This window comes from Oncorhynchus mykiss, chromosome 2 (genome assembly GCF_013265735.2).
Source record: "Oncorhynchus mykiss isolate Arlee chromosome 2, USDA_OmykA_1.1, whole genome shotgun sequence".
Lineage (NCBI taxonomy): Eukaryota > Metazoa > Chordata > Actinopteri > Salmoniformes > Salmonidae > Oncorhynchus > Oncorhynchus mykiss.
In genome coordinates, this window is record NC_048566.1 from 46,688,473 (window position 1) to 46,707,390 (window position 18,918).

The window sequence follows — 18,918 nt, forward strand, 5'->3', positions numbered from 1 at the left end:
AAGCAGAGTTACAACAACCACGTGGACATGAGTGTTTTCCATCCTCTCCTCTCTCCCTCTCTCTCTATGCCCCTGTCCCACCCAACACAGTGGGGCACAACCCTGCAGGGAAATGACCAGAGCTCTTTGTGTGATTCGATATCACGCTTGTGTGCTTGTGAATGGACGCCAACATGTCCGAGTACACAGCTAAAGAATGGAGCAAAGAGGGAACCAAGGGCATTTGGGGAGTGATTGGTGAATGTGAGAGAGAGAATGGAAAATTGCACCCACACAAAGTTACATGTTACATTTCACTGATAATCAATACAAACTAAAAATGTTATTGTCATGATAGCTGTAGTTCCAATGGAATCTAGCTTGCCAAACTCTGTGTACTCTATCTACAGTAATGCTATAAGCTATTATTGAAGCCTGCCACCTCAGATCAGACCGAACTCCTTAGACTGCTTTAGCCCACTAAGCTAAAGGCTGTCTACTCACCCAAGAAATTTAAAAAAGCATTATTGTTAATCTGTTCAGGCCTCAGGCAACTCGGTACAGCAACCAATGAATACCAGACCTCTAACACGGGTAAACGTACATGTCAGTGCACATATGATGCCGTTCCCCTCTGCTAAGTGAGCGTGTACATAAAGGGAATTTTGAATCATGAAATGGGATTTCGAGATTGGGAATTCTCTGCAAGTCTTTTCCCTTGTTCAACACAGTGTATTGAAGGGAAATATTGTGGTGGAAAACATGCGAATAGGGCTGAAGGCTGCATCCAAAATGGCACCATATTCCCGATATTTGTATTTATTAAGGAATGACATTAGCTGCTGCCAAGGCCTGGGGTCCAAACAAGATTAAGGCAATTACATTAAAAAACTGTATGTCATACACCACCACCAATTTACAATACAAAATGTATAATACCACAATACAACAAAAACATTATAATGTACGTGTGTAAAGTGTGTGTGTTAGCATGCATACAGTGGCTAGAAAAAGTATGTGAACCCTTTGGAAATACCTGGATTTCTGCATAAAGTGGTCATAAAATGTGATCTGATCTTCATCTAGGTCACAACGATAGACAAACACAGTCTGCTTAAACTAATAACACAAACAATTATACAGGTTTCATGTCTTTATTGAACACACTGTAAACATTCACAGTGCAGGGTGGGAAAAGTATGTGAACCCTTGGATTTAATAACTGGTTGACCCTCCTTTGGCAGCAATAACAAAACGTTTTCTGTAGTTGCGGAACAGGCCTGCGCAACAGTCAGGAAGAATTTTGGACCATTCCTCTTTACAAAACTGTTTCACTTCAGCAATATTCTTTTACATTTTTTTATTTTATTTCACCTTTATTTAACAAGGTAAGCTAGTTGAGAACAAGTTCTCATTTGCAACTGCGACCTGGCCAAGATTAAGCATAGCAGTTCGACACATACAACAACACAGAGTTACACATGGAACGAACAAAACATACAGACAGTAGAAAAAAAAGAAAACAAAGTCTATATACAGAGTGCAAATAAGGTCAATTAAGGGAGTTTAAGGCAATAAATAAGCCATGGTGGCGAAGTCATTACAATTTGGCAATTAAACACTGGAATGGTAGATGAGCAAAAGATGGATGTGCAAGTAGAGATACTGTGGTGCAAAAGGAACTAAATAAATAAATACAGTATGGGAATGAGGTAGATAGATGGGCTGTATACAGATGGGCTATGAACAGGTGCAGTGATCTGTGAGCTGCTCTGACAGCTGGTTCTTAAAGCTTGTGAGGGAGATGGGAATCTCTAGCTTCAGTGATTTTTGCAGTTCGTTCCAGTCAGTGGCAGCAGATAACTGGAAGGAAAGGCGACCAAAGGAGGAATTGGCTTTGGGGGTGACCAGTGAGATATACCTGCTGGAGCGTGTGCTACGAGTGGGTGTTGCTATGGTGACCAGCGAGCTGAGATAGGGCGGGGCTTTACCTAGCAGAGACTTGTAGATAACCTGTAGCCAGTGGGTTTGGCGACGAGTATGAAGCGAGGGCCAGCCAACGAGAGCGTACAGGTCGCAGTGGTGGGTAGTATATGGGGATTTGGTGACAATACGGATGGCACTGTGATAGACTACATCCAGTTTGCTGAGTAGAGTGTTGGAGGCTATTTTATAGATGACATCGCCGAAGTCATGGATCGGTAGGATGGTCACTTTTACGAGGGTATGTTTGGCAGCATGAGTGAAGGAAGCTTTGTTGCGAAATAGGAAGCCGATTCTGGATTTAATTTTTGATTGGAGATGCTTAATGTGAGTCTGGAAGGAGAGTTTACAGTCTAGCCAGACACCTAGGTATTTGTAGTTATCCACGTATTCTAAGTCAGAGCCGTCCAGAGTAGTGATGCTGGATGGGCGGGCAGATGAGGGCAATGATCGGTTGAAAAGCATGCATTTAGTTTTATTTGCGTTTAAGAGCAGTTGGAGGCCACGGAAGGAGAGTTGTATGGCATTGAAGCTCGTCTGGAGGTTAGTTAACACAGTGTCCAAAGAAGGGCCAGAAGTATACAGAATGGTGTTGTCTGCGTAGAGGTGGATTAGAGAATCACCAGCAGCAAGAGCGACATCATTGATGTATACAGAGAAGAGAGTCGGCCCGAGAATTGAACCCTGTGGCAACCCCATAGACTGCCAGAGGTCCGGACAACAGGCCCTCCGATTTGACACACTGAGCTCTATCAGAGAAGTATTTGGTGAACCAGGTGAGGCAATCATTTGAGAAACCAAGGCTGTTGAGTCTGCCAATAAGAATGTGGTGATTGACAGAGTCGAAAGCCTTGGCCAGGTCGATGAATACAGCTGCACAGTAATGTCTCTTATCGATGGCGGTTATGATATCGTTAAGGACCTTGAGCGTGGCTGAGGTGCACCCATGACCAGCTCGGAAACCAGATTGCATAGCGGTGAAGGTACGATGTGATTCAAAACGGTCAGTAATCTGTTTGTTAACTTGGCTTTCGAAGACCTTAGAGATGCAGGGTAGGATATATATAGGTCTGTAGCAGTTTGGGTCGAGAGTGTCTCCCCCTTTGAAGAGGGGGATGACCGCGGCAGCTTTCCAATCTCTGGGAATCTCAGACGATACAAAAGAGAGGTTGAACAGGCTAGGCTAGTAATAGGGGTTGCAACAATTTCGGCGGATAATTTAAGAAAGAGAGGGTCCAGATTGTCTAGCCCGGCTGATTTGTAGGGGTCCAGATTTTGCAGCTCTTTCACAACATCAGCTATCTGGATATGGGTGAAGGAGAAATTGTGGGGGCTTGGGCGGGTTGCTGTGGAGGGTGCCGGGCAGTTGACCGGGGTACGGGTAGCCAGGTGGAAAGTATGGCTAGCCGTAGAGAAATGCTTATTGAAATTCTCAATTATAGTGGATTTGTCGTTTGTAACAGTGTTTCCTAGTGTCAGAGCAGTGGGTAGCTGGGATGATGTGCTCTTATTCTCCATGGACTTTACTTTTTTTGAGTTTGTACTGCAGGATGCAAATTTCTGTTTAAAAAGCTAGCCTTAGCTTTCCTAACTGCCTTTGTACTGTATATTGGTTCCTAACTTCCCTGAAAAGTTGAATATCACGGGGGCTTTTCGATGCTAACGCAGAACGCCACAGGATATTTTTGTGCTGGTCAAGGGCAGACAGGTCTGGAGTGAACCAAGGGCTATATCTATTCCTGGTTCTACATTTTTTGAATGGGGCATGCTAATTTAAGATGGTGAGGAAGGTACTTTTAAAGAATAACCTGGCATCCTCTACTGTCGGGATGAGGTCAATGTCGTTCCAGGATACCCCGGCCAGGTCGATTAGAAAGGCCTGCTCACAGAAGTGTTTTAGGGAGCGTTTGACAGTGATGAGGGGTGGTCGTTTGCTCGCAGACCCATTACGGATGCAGGCAATGTGGCAGTGATAGCTGAGATCTTTGTTGAAAACAGCAGAGGTGTATTTGGAGGGTGAGTTAGTTAGGATGATATCTATGAGGGTGCCCGTGTTTACGGATTTGGGGTTATATCTGGTAGGTTCATTGATAAGTTGTGTGAGATTGAGGGCATCAAGCTTAGATTGTAGGATGGCCGGGGTGTTAAGCATGTCCCAGTTTAGGTCACCTAGCAGCACGAGCTCAGAAGATAGATGGGGGCAATCAAATCACATATGGTGTCGAGGGCACAGCTGGGGGCAGAGCGTGGTCTATAGCAAGCGGCAACGGTGAGAGACTTGTTTCTGGAAAGGTGCATTTTTAGAAGTAGAAGCTCAAATTGTTTAGGTACAGACCTGGATAGTAGGACAGAAATCTGCAGGCTATCTTTGCAGTAAATTGCAACACCGCCCCCTTTGGCAGTTCTATCTTGTCAGAAAATGTTATAGTTAGGAATGGAAATTTCAAGGTTTTTGGTGGTCTTCCTAAGCCAGGATTCAGACACGGCTAAGACATCCGGATTGGTGGAGTGTGCTAGGGCAGTGAATAAAACAAACTTAGGGAGGAGGCTTCTAATGTTAACATGCGTGAAACCAAGGCTTTTACGGTTGCAGAAGTCAACAAATGAGAGAGCCTCGGGGATGGGAGTGGAGGTAGACACTGCAGGGCCTGGATTAACCTCTACATCACCGGAGGAACAGAGGAGGAGTAGGATAAGGGTACGGCTAAAGAACTGGACGCCTAGTACGTTCAGAACAGAGAGTAAAAGGAGCAGATTTCTGGGCATGGCAGAATATACTCAAGGCATAATGTACAGACAAAGGTATAGTAGGATGTGAATACAGTGGGGGTAAACCTGTGCATATAGTGATAATGAAAGAGATATTATCTCTAGAAATAGCATTTAAACCAGGTGATGTCACTGCGTGTGAGGGGGGTGGAACTAAATTGTTAGCCGGGGCGTGTTGAGCAGTGCTAGAGGCTCTACAGTGAAATAAAACAATAGTTACAAACCAGAACAGCAATCAACATGGCATGGTGACGTTAGTGAAAGGCATGCATAGCCAGGTGATCATAGAAGTCCAGTGCGAGGCTTCAAGCAGCTAGCGGCACGGGGATAGCAGGCTAACAGAAAGGCCTTAGAGGGATGACGCGACGGAGAGAAATGCTTATTGAAATGACACATCTGTTGTGCCCCCCTCGTACAGTTACATCAGCGGACGGATCAGCAGGGCTCCGTGTGGTAAACCAGGCCAATTGGCAAAATACAGTGCCTTGCGAAAGTATTCGGCCCCCTTGAACTTTGCGACCTTTTGCCACATTTCAGGCTTCAAACATAAAGATATAAAACTGTATTTTTTTGTGAAGAATCAACAACAAGTGGGACACAATCATGAAGTGGAACGACATTTATTGGATTTTTCAAACTTTTTTAACAAATCAAAAACTGAAAAATTGGGCGTGCAAAATTATTCAGCCCCTTTACTTTCAGTGCAGCAAACTCTCTCCAGAAGTTCAGTGAGGATCTCTGAATGATCCAATGTTGACCTAAATGACTAATGATGATAAATACAATCCACCTGTGTGTAATCAAGTCTCCGTATAAATGCACCTGCACTGTGATAGTCTCAGACGTCCGTTAAAAGCGCAGAGAGCATCATGAAGAACAAGGAACACACCAGGCAGGTCCGAGATACTGTTGTGAAGAAGTTTAAAGCCGGATTTGGATACAAAAAGATTTCCCAAGCTTTAAACATCCCAAGGAGCACTGTGCAAGCAATAATATTGAAATGGAAGGAGTATCAGACCACTGCAAATCTACCAAGACCTGGCCGTCCCTCTAAACTTTCAGCTCATACAAGGAGAAGACTGATCAGAGATGCAGCCAAGAGGCCCATGATCACTCTGGATGAACTGCAGAGATCTACAGCTGAGGTGGGAGACTCTGTCCATAGGACAACAATCAGTCGTATATTGCACAAATCTGGCCTTTATGGAAGAGTGGCAAGAAGAAAGACATTTCTTAAAGATATCCATAAAAAGTGTTGTTTAAAGTTTGCCACAAGCCACCTGGGAGACACACCAAACATGTGGAAGAAGGTTCTCTGGTCAGATGAAACCAAAATTGAACTTTTTGGCAACAATGCAAAACTTTATGTTTGGCGTAAAAGCAACACACCATCCCCACTGTCAAACATGGTGGTGGCAGCATCATGGTTTGGGCCTGCTTTTCTTCAGCAGGGACAGGGAAGATGGTTAAAATTGATGGGAATTTTTGAATGGTTCAAAAATAAACATATCCAGGTGTTAGAATGGCCAAGTCAAAGTCCAGACCTGAATCCAATCGAGAATCTGTGGAAAGAACTGAAAACTGCTGTTCACAAATGCTCTCTATCCAACCTCACTGAGCTCGAGCTGTTTTGCAAGGAGGAATGGGAAAAAATGTCAGTCTCTCGATGTGCAAAACTGATAGAGACATACCCCAAGCGACTGTTCTATTACAGTCATCTTTGCAGGATGGCCACTCTTAGGGGAGTAGCAACAATGCTAAACTTTCACCATTTATAGACAATTTTCCTATCGTGGACTGATGAACATCAAGGCTTTAGAGATACTTTTGTAACACTTTCCATCTTTATGCAAGTCAACAATTCTTAATCTTCCGGTCTTCTGAGATCTCTTTTGCTCGAGGCGTGATTCACATCAGGCAATGCTTCTTGTGAATAGAAAACTCACAATTTTGTGAGTGTTTTTTATAATGCAAGGCAGCTCTAACCAACATCTCTAATCTCGTCTCATTGATTGGACTCCAGGTTAGCTGACTCCTGACTCCGATTAGCTTTTGGAGAAGTGATTAGCCTAGGGGTTCACATAATTTTTCCAACCTACACTGTGAATGTTTAAATTATGTATTCAAAATAGACAATAAAAATACAATAATGTTTGTGTTATTAGTTTAAGCACACTATGTTTGTCTATTGTTGTGATTTAGATGAAGATCAGATCACATTTGATGACCAATTCAGGTAATGGATCCAGAAATCCAGATAATTACAAAGGGTTCACATACGTTTTATTGCCACTGTATGTGTGTGCCTGTGTGTGTGTCTCTTTACAGTTCGCTTTGTTCCATAAGGTGTAATTTTATCTGTTTTTTAAAATCTGAGTTTACTGCTCGCTTGAGTTACTTGATGTGGAATAGAGTTCCTGGACTCGGGGACTTTGAAGAAACCCCTGGTGGCATGTCTTGTGGGGTTTTTATGGTTGTCTAAGCTGTGTGCTAGTCGTTTGAACAGATAGCTCATTGCTTTCAACATGTCAATACCTCTCACAAAGACAAGTAGTGATGCAGTCAATCTCTCCTCTACTTTGAGCCAGAAGAGATTGACATGCACGTTATTGATGTTAGCTCTGCTTGTACATTTAAAGTGGAACTGACAGTGTTTTGATAACTTTGCAGACATGAAACAAACAGACAATCATATTATCAGTTAAGAATATAAAATTCCCAGATTATGCTACAAAACCAACTTTATAAGAGCCTTTAAAAATAGGTTATATTTGACTCTATTTGACGTACAGTAAGGAATTGTTGGCAGAATGGATGGATGCAGTTCAATGCATGAGTAATATAATTCACCAATACATTTCTTGGTTGTCCAAAAAATATTGCTATCAGGTTGTAAATCACAGCTGGCCTGGTTTCCTCTTTGATGTGTGAGTGACTGACTAAATAAACAAAGCCAACTCACTGACAGACAAGCGAAAGAAGAATTGTTGAGAAGAACACAACCATTAATTATTCTGTAACATTCACACAAATACACCTCACAGACACAGAGAGAAAGACAGACACACAAACACAGACACACAGAGACAAACACACCAACACACAAACACAAAGTACAAGAACCATCTAATTAAGCAATGACTTGGCGGGGCTTGAATACGTCTCGACGCCTCTTTTCCCTGCCTGCCTTGCTGCGAGGGGGAGAAGGCAGCGGGTGGCGGGCGGTAGCACGACGCACTTGCCTGCCACCACGGGCAAAAGATGAGAACCATGGCAACACGCGATGACACCTCAATCAGCCTAGACATCTCAATGAATTCAACAACGACTTTTACACACAGAGAAAACAGCAGCAGAACAAAAACATCACAGGGACTGTGTTAGAGGAAGAGGAAGGAACAGAGATGTAGACAGTTACTGTGTTCTAGGTGATTGGCAAACTGCATGGGATACTACCACCTGGGGAACACATGCTTTAAGGCACGTGTCAAACTCATTCCACATATGGATAAGATTGTCTGCGGGATTTTGCTCCACCATTTACTTGATTGGTGAATTAAGGCCACTAATTAGTAAGGAACTCCTCTCACATGGTTGTCTCGGTCTTAATTGAAAGGAAAAAGCAAAAATCTGCAGACACTCAGCCCTCCGTAGAATGAGTTTGACACCACTTCTCTAAGGGGTAAATGAGCGAACTGGGGTACTTAAAATCGTTAAGGGCACCAGTTGGTCGTAAATTAGTTGTAACTCTACGTCCGACGTAAAATGCGCTCTACGCCGGACCTAAAAATGATACCAGTGGCACCTACAGTGCCTTGCAAAAGTATTCATACCCCTTGGTGTTTTTCCAATTTTGTTGCATTACAATCAGGCATTTAAATGGATTTTTATTTGGATTTCATGTAATGGGCATAGACAAAATAGTCCAAATTGGTGAAATGAAATGTAAAAAAATGACTTGTTTCAAAAAATTATGAAAAATACTAAATGGAAAAGTGGTGCGTGCATATGTTTTCACCCCCTTTGCTATGAAGCCCCTAAATAAGATCTAGTGCAACCAATTACCTTCAGAAGTCACATAATTAGTTAAATAAAGTCCACCTGTACGCAAATCTAAGTGTCACATGATCTGTCACATGATCTCAATATACAGTGCCTTGCGAAAGTATTCGCCCCCCTTGAACTTTGCGACCTTTGCCACATTTCAGGCTTCAAACATAAAGATATAAAACTGTATTTTTTTGTGAAGAATCAACAACAAGTGGGACACAATCATGAAGTGGAACGACATTTATTGGATATTTCAAACTTTTTGAACAAATCAAAAACAGAAAAATTGGGCGTGCAAAATTATTCAGCCCCCTTAAGTTAATACTTTGTAGCGCCACCTTTTGCTGCGATTACAGCTGTAAGTCGCTTGGGGTATGTCTCTATCAGTTTTGCACATCGAGAGACTGACATTTTTTCCCATTCCTCCTTGCAAAACAGCTCGAGCTCAGTGAGGTTGGATGGAGAGCATTTGTGAACAGCAGTTTTCAGTTCTTTCCACAGATTCTCGATTGGATTCAGGTCTGGACTTTGACTTGGCCATTCTACACCTGGATATGTTTATTTTTGAACCATTCCATTGTAGATTTTGCTTTATGTTTTGGATCAGTCTCAGGTCTTTTGCAGACTCCATCAGGTTTTCTTCCAGAATGGTCCTGTATTTGGCTCCATCCATCTTCCCATCAATTTTAACCATCTTCACTGTCCCTGCTGAAGAAAAGCAGGCCCAAACCATGATGCTGCCACCACCATGTTTGACAGTGGGGATGGTGTGTTCAGCTGTGTTGCTTTTACGCCAAACATAACGTTTTGCATTGTTGCCAAAAAGTTCAATTTTGGTTTCTATCTGACCAGAGCACCTTCTTCCACATGTTTGGTGTGGCTTGTGGCAAACTTTAACCGACACTTTTTATGGATATCTTTAAGAAATGTCTTTCTTCTTGCCACTCTTCCATAAAGGCCAGATTTGTGCAATATACGACTGATTGTTGTCCTATGGACAGAGTCTCCCACCTCAGCTGTAGATCTCTGCAGTTCATCCAGAGTGATCATGGGCCTCTTGGCTGCATCTCTGATCAGTCTTCTCCTTGTATGAGCTGAAAGTTTAGAGGGAGGTCTTGGTAGATTTGCAGTGGTCTGATACTCCTTCCATTTCAATATTATCGCTTGCACAGTGCTCCTTGGGATGTTTAAAGATTGGGAAATCTTTTTGTATCCAAATCCGGCTTTAAACTTCTTCACAACAGTATCTCGGACCTGCCTGGTGTGTTCCTTGTTCTTCATGATGCTCTCTGCGCTTTTAACGGACGTCTGAGACTATCACAGTGCAGGTGCATTTATACGGAGACTTGATTACACACAGGTGGATTGTATTTATCATCATTAGTCATTTAGGTCAACATTGGATCATTCAGAGATCCTCACTGAACTTCTGGAGAGAGTTTGCTGCACTGAAAGTAAAGGGGCTGAAAAATTTTGCACGCCCAATTTTTCAGTTTTTGATTTGTTAAAAAAGTTTGAAATATCCAATAAATGTCGTTCCACTTCATGATTGTGTCCCACTTGTTGTTGATTCTTCACAAAAAAATACAGTTTTATATCTTTATGTTTAAAGCCTGAAATGTGGCAAAAGGTCGCAAAGTTCAAGGGGGCCGAATACTTTCGCAAGGCACTGTATACAGCTGTTACACTGTATACACCTGTTATGAAAGGTCCCAGAGTCTGCAACACCACTAAGGCAGTGGCACCACCAAGCAAGCGGCACCATGAAGACCAAGGAGCTCTCCAAACAGGTCAAGGACAAAGTTGTGGAGAAATACAGATCAGGGTTGGGTTATAAAAAATTATCAGAAACTTTGAACATCCCACGGAGCGCCATTGAATCCATTATTAAAAAGTGGAAAGAATATGGCACCACAATAAAACTGCAAAGAGAGGGCCGCCCACCAAAACTCACGGACCAGGCAAGGAGGGCATTAATCAGAGCGGCAACAAAGAGACCAAAGATAACCCTGAAGGAGCTGCAAAGCTCCACAGTGGTGATTGGAGTATCTGTCCATAGTACAACTTTAAGCCTTACACTCCACAGAACTGGGCTTTACAAAAGAGTGGCTAGAAAAAAGCCATTGCTTAAATAAAAAAATAAGCAAACATGTTTGGTGTTTGCCAAAAGGCATGTGGGAGACTCCCCAAACATATGGAAGAAGGTACTCTGGCCATCAAGGAAAATTCTATGTCTGGTGCAAACCCAACACCTCTCATCACCCTGACAAAACCATCATGCTGTGGGGATGTTTTTCCATCGGCAGGGACTTGGAAACTGGACAGAATTGAAGGAATAAATGGATGGCGCTAAATACAGGGAAATTCTTGAGGGAAACCTGTTTCAGTCTTCCAGAGATTTGAGACTCGGACAGAGGTTCACCTTCCAGCAGGACAATGACCCTAAGAATACTGCTAAAGCAACACTCAAGTGGTTTAAGTGGAAACATTTAAATGTCTTGGAATGGCCTAGTCAAAACCCAGAACTCAATCCAATTGAAAATATGTGGTATGACTTAAAGATTGCTGTATACCAGCAGAACCCATCCAACTTGAAGGAGCCAGAGCAGTTTTGCCTTAAATAACGGGCAAAAATCCCAGTGTCTAGATGTGCCAAGCTTATATACCAAAAGAGACTTGCAGCTGTAATTGCTGCAAAAGGTGGGTCTACAAAGTATTGACTTTGGGGGGGGGGGGGGGGGGGGGGGGGGACTGAATAGATAAGCACGCTCAAGTTTTCTGTTTTTTAGTCTTATTTCAAGTTTGTTTCACAATTAAACATATTTTACATCTTCATATAGGCATGTTGTGTAAATCAAATGATACAAACCCCCCCCAAATCTATGTTTATTCCAGGTTGTAAGGCAACAAAATAGGACAAATGCCAAGGGGGTGAATACTTTCGCAAGCCACTGTAGTGGGGAGCAGGCATAGGGTGTTAAATTGGGATGATCGTTATCATGATATTCATAGAAAATATTAGCAATCTATATTTTCAAAAGCATGCAAGTTTCATGTTCATATTTGACAACCTCTGCGTCATTTTGGAGTTGCCTAAATGTGTGAATTAATAATAAAATAATACACTTTTTAGGCTAAATTAAAACTATTCAAGTAAAACTCAAATCCGAGTAAAACTAAATTACATAGCCTACCATGCTAGCAAAATGTTATCAGTCCTGCTAATAGATGAGCAAACTAGACTAATGATCATGAACACTCACCTTAACATAGCTAATAATTCCTAGCCTAATATCCAAACTGAGATTCAGTTAAAACAAAAATCTGACATTGATTGATTTATCAAGACGAGTCCCCATTTATCAAGACGAGTCCCCATGCTGAGGACTCAGCGTGATGACGCTGTCCCAATCAAAACGGTACTGAAATGATCATCTAAACAGCACATGGCTATTGCTTTACATTTATTATAGCAGTTGAATGACTGTAAGTTTCATTAAGGAACAATTTTATAAATGCCTTGAATTGCATTAGCCTTTTATTTCAATATTTTCATAATTCAGTGATATTTATTCCCACAGTAATTCTTTATGGATCCATCCAGTTGTGGTTGAGAAAACGTGCATGCATAGTGGTGGGCTATGCGAAGTGATGAGCGATGTACATGCCTGACAAAGTTTAGACCTGCCACAAGCATGGTCACAGCTTAGTAACGGGCGCTGCCTAGCAACCATCATTATGAGGCGTCTAATCTCATGAAGGTACATTGCTCACGCCGGACCCTGCTACGACTAATCTTGTTTTTGGTTGGTGCAACAGGTGTAAACTCGGATCACAAAGTCAGACGTAGCAACGACCGATTAGCATTTAAGACCAACTTTTTTACGCCCAACTAGTGCAACCGGCCACAGATGTTCAGTGCCTATTTTAGCATATTTTGCTGACATTATCAATTTTGTGTAAATTACATGTGAACCAGGGTTGGTGTCAATTCTGGAATTAAACTTAATTTCCCTTTTTTTCAGTTAACTTCCAGAATTGACAACATTTTTATTGAATTGACTCCAACCCTGATGTGAAGATGCTATGAACTGGTCCTTAGCTGAGTAAGTCAACAAGCAAAATGTATCCATAAAGAGTTGTAAGAACATTTCATCATTAATAGATCTTACTAGGGGTAAACAGATAGCGAAAGCTTGCAAAGACACAGTTCTCGGTGAGCTGAGGCTCCCTAAAGCAGCAGCATTCTGCTTGGTGAGATCCAAGGCTGTGTTGTCTGAAGGGAGGAAAAGGCTCTCGGAAAGGGGTTGCGTTTTCCCCTGACCTGAAGAAATCGCTGGAGTTGCTCCTGCGTCTCCTCCAATTGGCCACGCATGCAGGTAGTATATCCGAGGAGGCGAGGATTCGGAGAGATGCTCAGTCGAGCACAAACAATGCGAGTGGTTTTCGGGGGCCTGGACAGGTGACTGCCATTTTTAGCTGTAACTGATGTCAGCTCGACTCACGGCAGTGTCCGTACAGCTTTGACGATGGGGCAGTGAGGGCTGGCACATGTATCTCACTCACAGAGGTAGTTGCAGAGGTGTGTGTGTGTGTGTGTATGTAGGGGCATAGTGTCACACACTTGGCAACTAACGCTGAGTGGCTGAGTGATTCAGAATGCTAACGGGAGAGAGAGTGTGGAGGTAAAGAGCTGTACTGATGCCCGTTTTAGGTGTCTCCACTGTCATTTATATTACTCACTCACACACACACATATGCTCTCTTTCTCACGCAGTCACACCCACACACACACTCTCACAAGTCACTATTTCACACAATCTCACTCTAGCACACACACACTTATAATTTGTCTCCAACATGATATCCCTCCTAATTCACAGTGACAGTACATCTGTATCCAATACCCTCTTTCTCTCGTCCTTCAGCTTTCTCACTCAGCCGTTCCCACAGGCCACTGCAGGTGTCTGACATAATTACCACCAAAGCACCTGGAAAAGAGATGTCGGGTGAAGCTGTTCACTGAACGTACGACAGGAGAAACCACAGTTATTCAGTCACATTTCTGTGTTCAATCCAAACTTAAATGCGCTTGTGTAACTCAATGTTTAGCATGAATCATATACGAATTAAACCAAGTGGAATCTCCACTGTCATGACTTTGGTAATGAATTCAGAGAAAGTGTTATCATGAAATATCACACGGCAGGATTGACATAAATGATACTATAATTGCTCTGTTATTTTCTCCTCCCTGTCGGCACTTTATAGACAGTATAAAATAGATTAAACAGACTGATCTCTCCTCGGTGTGTGTGTGTGTGTGTGTGTGTGTGTGTGTGTGTGTGTGTGTGTGTGTGTGTGTGTGTGTGTGTGTGTGTGTGTGTGTGTGTGTGTGTGTGTGTGTGTGCAAAACACACAGGTGCTAAGACACTGGCTGTGCTGATTAGGCAGCAGAGGTGAGCTTCCTCGGAAATATGAATGAGCATGAATGAATGAAAGAGAGAGAGAGAGAGAAAGAATACGAGAGCTTTAAGAGCGCTAAGGAAACGGACAGAAACCCAGGACGATAGAAAGAGAGACTGAGATAAACCAAGAGAGAGAGAGTGAATAGCAGCCCAGATGAAACCTAACCCAGAAAGAGAGACGGAACAGAACTCAAAATTGTCAAATTGCACAGGGAGATCAGAAACAGAGAGCGAGGAGAAGGAAGTAAGGTGGGAGGGAAGGAGAGGGGGAAATAGAGACAAAAAGAGGACAGTGATAGAAGAAAGGAGAGAGCTTGACTGAGAGAGATATATGGGCAGGGAAAGTATGAAAGAGAAGTTGGGGGAAAGAGAAAGGGAGGGAAAAAGAGGGAATGAGAGAGGGAGAAAAATGTATAAGAAAAAATAGAGCAAAGGAGAGAGCTTGAGTATTTGATACGACTTACTGTGAATATGGATAAACAAAAAAAGGAAGGGAACAATAAGAAGGGAGAAAAATAAATAAGAATAAGAAATAAACTGGCTGTGACATTCGGATACAATATACAGTCTAGAATACAGTTCTCCAACTCACACACCTATACACTTAGTCTGGCTACTACCGAACTCGATGTCCTCCTGTACCACGTTGGTCGCATCAGACAGGCTACTATTCACTAGCTCTGGGGGGAAGTTTCCCCTAGTACAGGTCTAGAATCAGCTACTCCTCCCCCCAATCCTAATTGACTCAAGATCAGTGTCTATAGGGGCAACTTCACCCTAGTCCTATTCACTACACCCAATTAAAGGCCAGAAAACATAGTCTATGTGGTGTTACATTACCATAGCTAGATTCGGCTACAGCAGATAGATTATAAGAATTAAATGCCACCCATATGCGATAACCTTTATGAGCGGACACAGATACGCATGCATGCATCTGCATCCATGACAGTTTGTTAGTGATGTGGACACCAAGGAACTTGAAGCTCTCAACCTGCTCCACTACAGCCCCGTCGATGAGAATGGGGGCGTGCTTGGCCCTCCTTGTGTTAGCTGTGTTGTTGGCTAGCTCCTCTGAATAACAGGGTCCTGATGAATGCGCACATTTTCTCTGCCAGGTGAAATCGCTGATCATTAGCTCATTCTTATGAATATATCCAAATAAATATCACTAGAAAATAGCTTAAACAAATGCAAATGCAGCTACTTTTCTGTTATTCTGGCTGCCCTGTTTGAAGTGACTGTAAGCAAGGGATAAGAACATATAGAAATAGAATATTTAGATGAAACGACTGGGTCGCGTCCATAGATACAAAACAAAAAGACTTAACAACTGGGTAGAGTCTCTGGCAACGGAACCAATAGAACGAACGGCGGCTTAGGTAGCAACCCTAGATTTGTGTCAGGACAATATCTAGTGGAAGGATAAAATAGTATGAACACATTTATCAAAATAAAGGATTTAATGAAAATATGTCAATCATTATTAGAATATGTTGGTAACACGTTGTAAAAAAGTGATAATGCCCTCGAAGTCGGTGTTTGGAGGGTATAGTGACTTAGTCTCAGGCCTAACAACACCCGTGCAAATATATCCTCCAAACACGGGCTTCTCGTGCATTATCACTTAGTTATTTTAGCAGGAAGTCCTATTGAGACACCAGAAATACACCAGAAAAATGTAATAGAAAAAAAGAGAATACAAAAAATCTAATAAAACACACTTATGAAAAACTATTTAATTTCTCAGCGAAGAGGTAGTCAAGCAACACTCTGAACTGCCCGAAAGGCACCAATGCATTCATTTTTAGGGATCTCTGAAGATGGTTCCATACACAGTGGTGTATTAAGTAAAAATACTTTAAAGTACTATTTAAGTCGTTTTGTGGGGTATCTGTACTTTACTTTACTACTTATATTTTTTACAACTTTTACCTCCCTACATTTCTAAAGAAAATATTTTACTCCATACATTTTCCCTGACAACAAGATATCATATCAAGATATGATCTGGCGGACTCACTAAACACATGTATCTTTTGTAAATAATGTCTGAGTTTTTAAGTGTGGCCCTGGCAATCCGTACAGTTTAAAAACAAGAAATTTGTGCCGTCTGCTTTGCTATATATAATGAATGACATTATTTATACTTTTACTTTTGATACTTAAGTATATTTTAAACCAAATACTTGTTAGACTTTTACTCAAGTAGTATTTAACTGGGTGACATTCACTTTTACTTGAATAACTTTCTATTGAAGTATCTATACTTTAACTCAACTATGACAATCGGTAACTTTTTCCACCACTGTCCATACAATGCCTTCAGAAAGTATAGACCCACCCCTTGACCCTTTACACATTTTGTTGTGTTACAAAGTGGGATTAAAATTGATTTAATTGTCATTATTAGTCTAAATATGTCCAAGTGTCAAACATATTCATGAAAAATAAAACACAAATATACTGTAACACTGTATTCAGGACAAAAAGCGAATTGTTTTGCCACAGTTTTTGCAGGATTACTTTACTTTTTAAAAATCTACCAATAGGTGCCCTTCTTGGAAACCCTCCCTCTGTGTTTGAAATTCACTGCTCAACTGAGGGACTTTACAATTGTACAGTGGGGCAAAAAAGTATTTAGTCAGCCACTAATTGTGCAAGTTCTCCCACTTAAAAAGATGAGAGAGGCCCAAAAAAATGCACAAAAACATGAACATGCACACAACATGCACAAAAAAATACAAAAAAACACTATTATGGCACACAGAGTGAGTCCATGCAACTATTACGTGACGTTTTGAGCAAATGTTTGCTCCTGAACTTGAACTAAAGATGTCAGGTACTGTGAGAGTTTTTGCAAAAGGGCTTTAAAAATGAATGAAATATGTGAGGTAGCAGAGGGCCATTCTACTTTCTGATAGAGCAAGCAGAGATTAGTGCAAAACCTGTCACCTGTGAGAAAAATTAAGTGCACTATGGCCAACTGCATCACGTAGATGATGTCGCCATAGTCTAGGACAGGAAGGAACATTGACTGAATGATCTGCATTCTACTGTTTAGTGAGATGCATGGCTTATGTCTATTGGTAAAGCCCTTTTTAACTCTGAACTTCTTAGTTAACTCATCAATATGCTTTTTCAAAGACAGCTTATCATGTATCCAAATGCACAGATATTTGCCAGCAGGGGCACGATCAATGTGGGCACCATCCAAGGTACATACAGTGCATTCGGAAAGTATTCAGACCCTTTGACTTTTTCCCAATTTTGATACATTAGAGCCTTATTCTAAAATGGATTAAATAAAAAAAAATGTCCTCATCAATCTACACACAATAACCGATAATGACAAATTGAAAACGTTTTTTTAGATTTTTTTGCAAATTTATCATAATAAAAAAACAGAAATACTTTATTTACATAAGTATTCAGACCCTTTGCTATGAGACTCGAAATTGAGCTCAGGCGTATCCTGTTTCCATTGATCATTCTTGAGATGTTTCTACAACTTGACTGGAGTCCACCTGTAGTAAATTCAATTGAATGGACATGATTTGGAAAGGCACACAAAATATAACGTCCCACACTTGACAGTGCATGTCAGAGCAAAAACCAAGCCATGGGGTTGACGGAATTGTCCGTAGAGCTCCGAGACAGGATTGTGTTGAGGCAGAGATGTGGGGAAGGGTACCAAAAATTGTCTGCAGCATTCAAGGTCCCCAAGAACACAGTGGCCTCCATCATTCTTAAATGGAAGAAGTTTTGAACTACCAATCATCTTCCTAGTGCTGGCCCTTCAGCCAAACTGAACAATCGGGGAAGAAGGGCCTTGGTCAGGGAGGTGACCAAGAACCCAATGGTCATTTTGACAGAGCTCCAGAGTTCCTCTGTGGATATGAGAGAACCTTCCAGAAGGACAACCATCTTTGCAGCACTCCACCAAGGCCTTTATGGTAGAGTGGCCAGACAAAAAAATCACTCCTCAGTAAAAGGCACATGACAGCCCACTTGGAGGTTGCCAAAAGGCACCTAAAGGACTCTCAGACCATGAGAAACTAGATTCTCTGGTCTGATGAAAACAAGATTGAGCTCTTTGGCATAAATGCCAAGCGTCACATCTGGAGGAAACCTGGCACCATCCCTATGGTGAAGCATGGTGGTGGCAGCATCAAGCTGTGGGGATGTTTTTCAGCGGCAGGGACTGGGAGACTAGTCAGGACCGAAGGAACGATGAACAGAGCAAAGTACAGAGAGATCCTTGAGGAAAACCTGCTCCAGAGCGTGGAGCATGGGTGAAACTCCCCAAATACATGTACTCCCCCTTCACAAAAATGGTGACCCTTGTGACCTAGATAACTATCGCCCTATCGCAAAACTCTCTTGTCTAAAAATATTAGAATCCGTGATTAGTTCTCAGCTAAGATCTTTCATATTTATGGTTTGTATCCTGAATGTTCATCAGTCTGGCGTAGTCTACGTAGTTAACTGTATGGATAACAGGCAACAGTGTGCTGCCCTCTTCATAGACCTGTCAAAGGCCTTCAATACTGTTGATCACTCACTGATAATTCAGATGTATTCCTCAACTGACCTAGACCAGGCTGCGTGTAACTGGTTTAAAAGCTACTTGACAGATAGAACTCAATGTGTGTGACAGAACTCAATG

The 18,918-nt window shown here is 41.9% G+C and overlaps 1 protein-coding gene across 1 annotated transcript in view; it reads right to left on the bottom strand.

Annotated features, from left to right (window-relative positions):
* Positions 1 to 18,918, bottom strand: part of b4galnt4a (beta-1,4-N-acetyl-galactosaminyl transferase 4a) — a 437,447-nt gene that overhangs the window by 369,916 nt on the left and 48,613 nt on the right. The window lies entirely within an intron of this gene.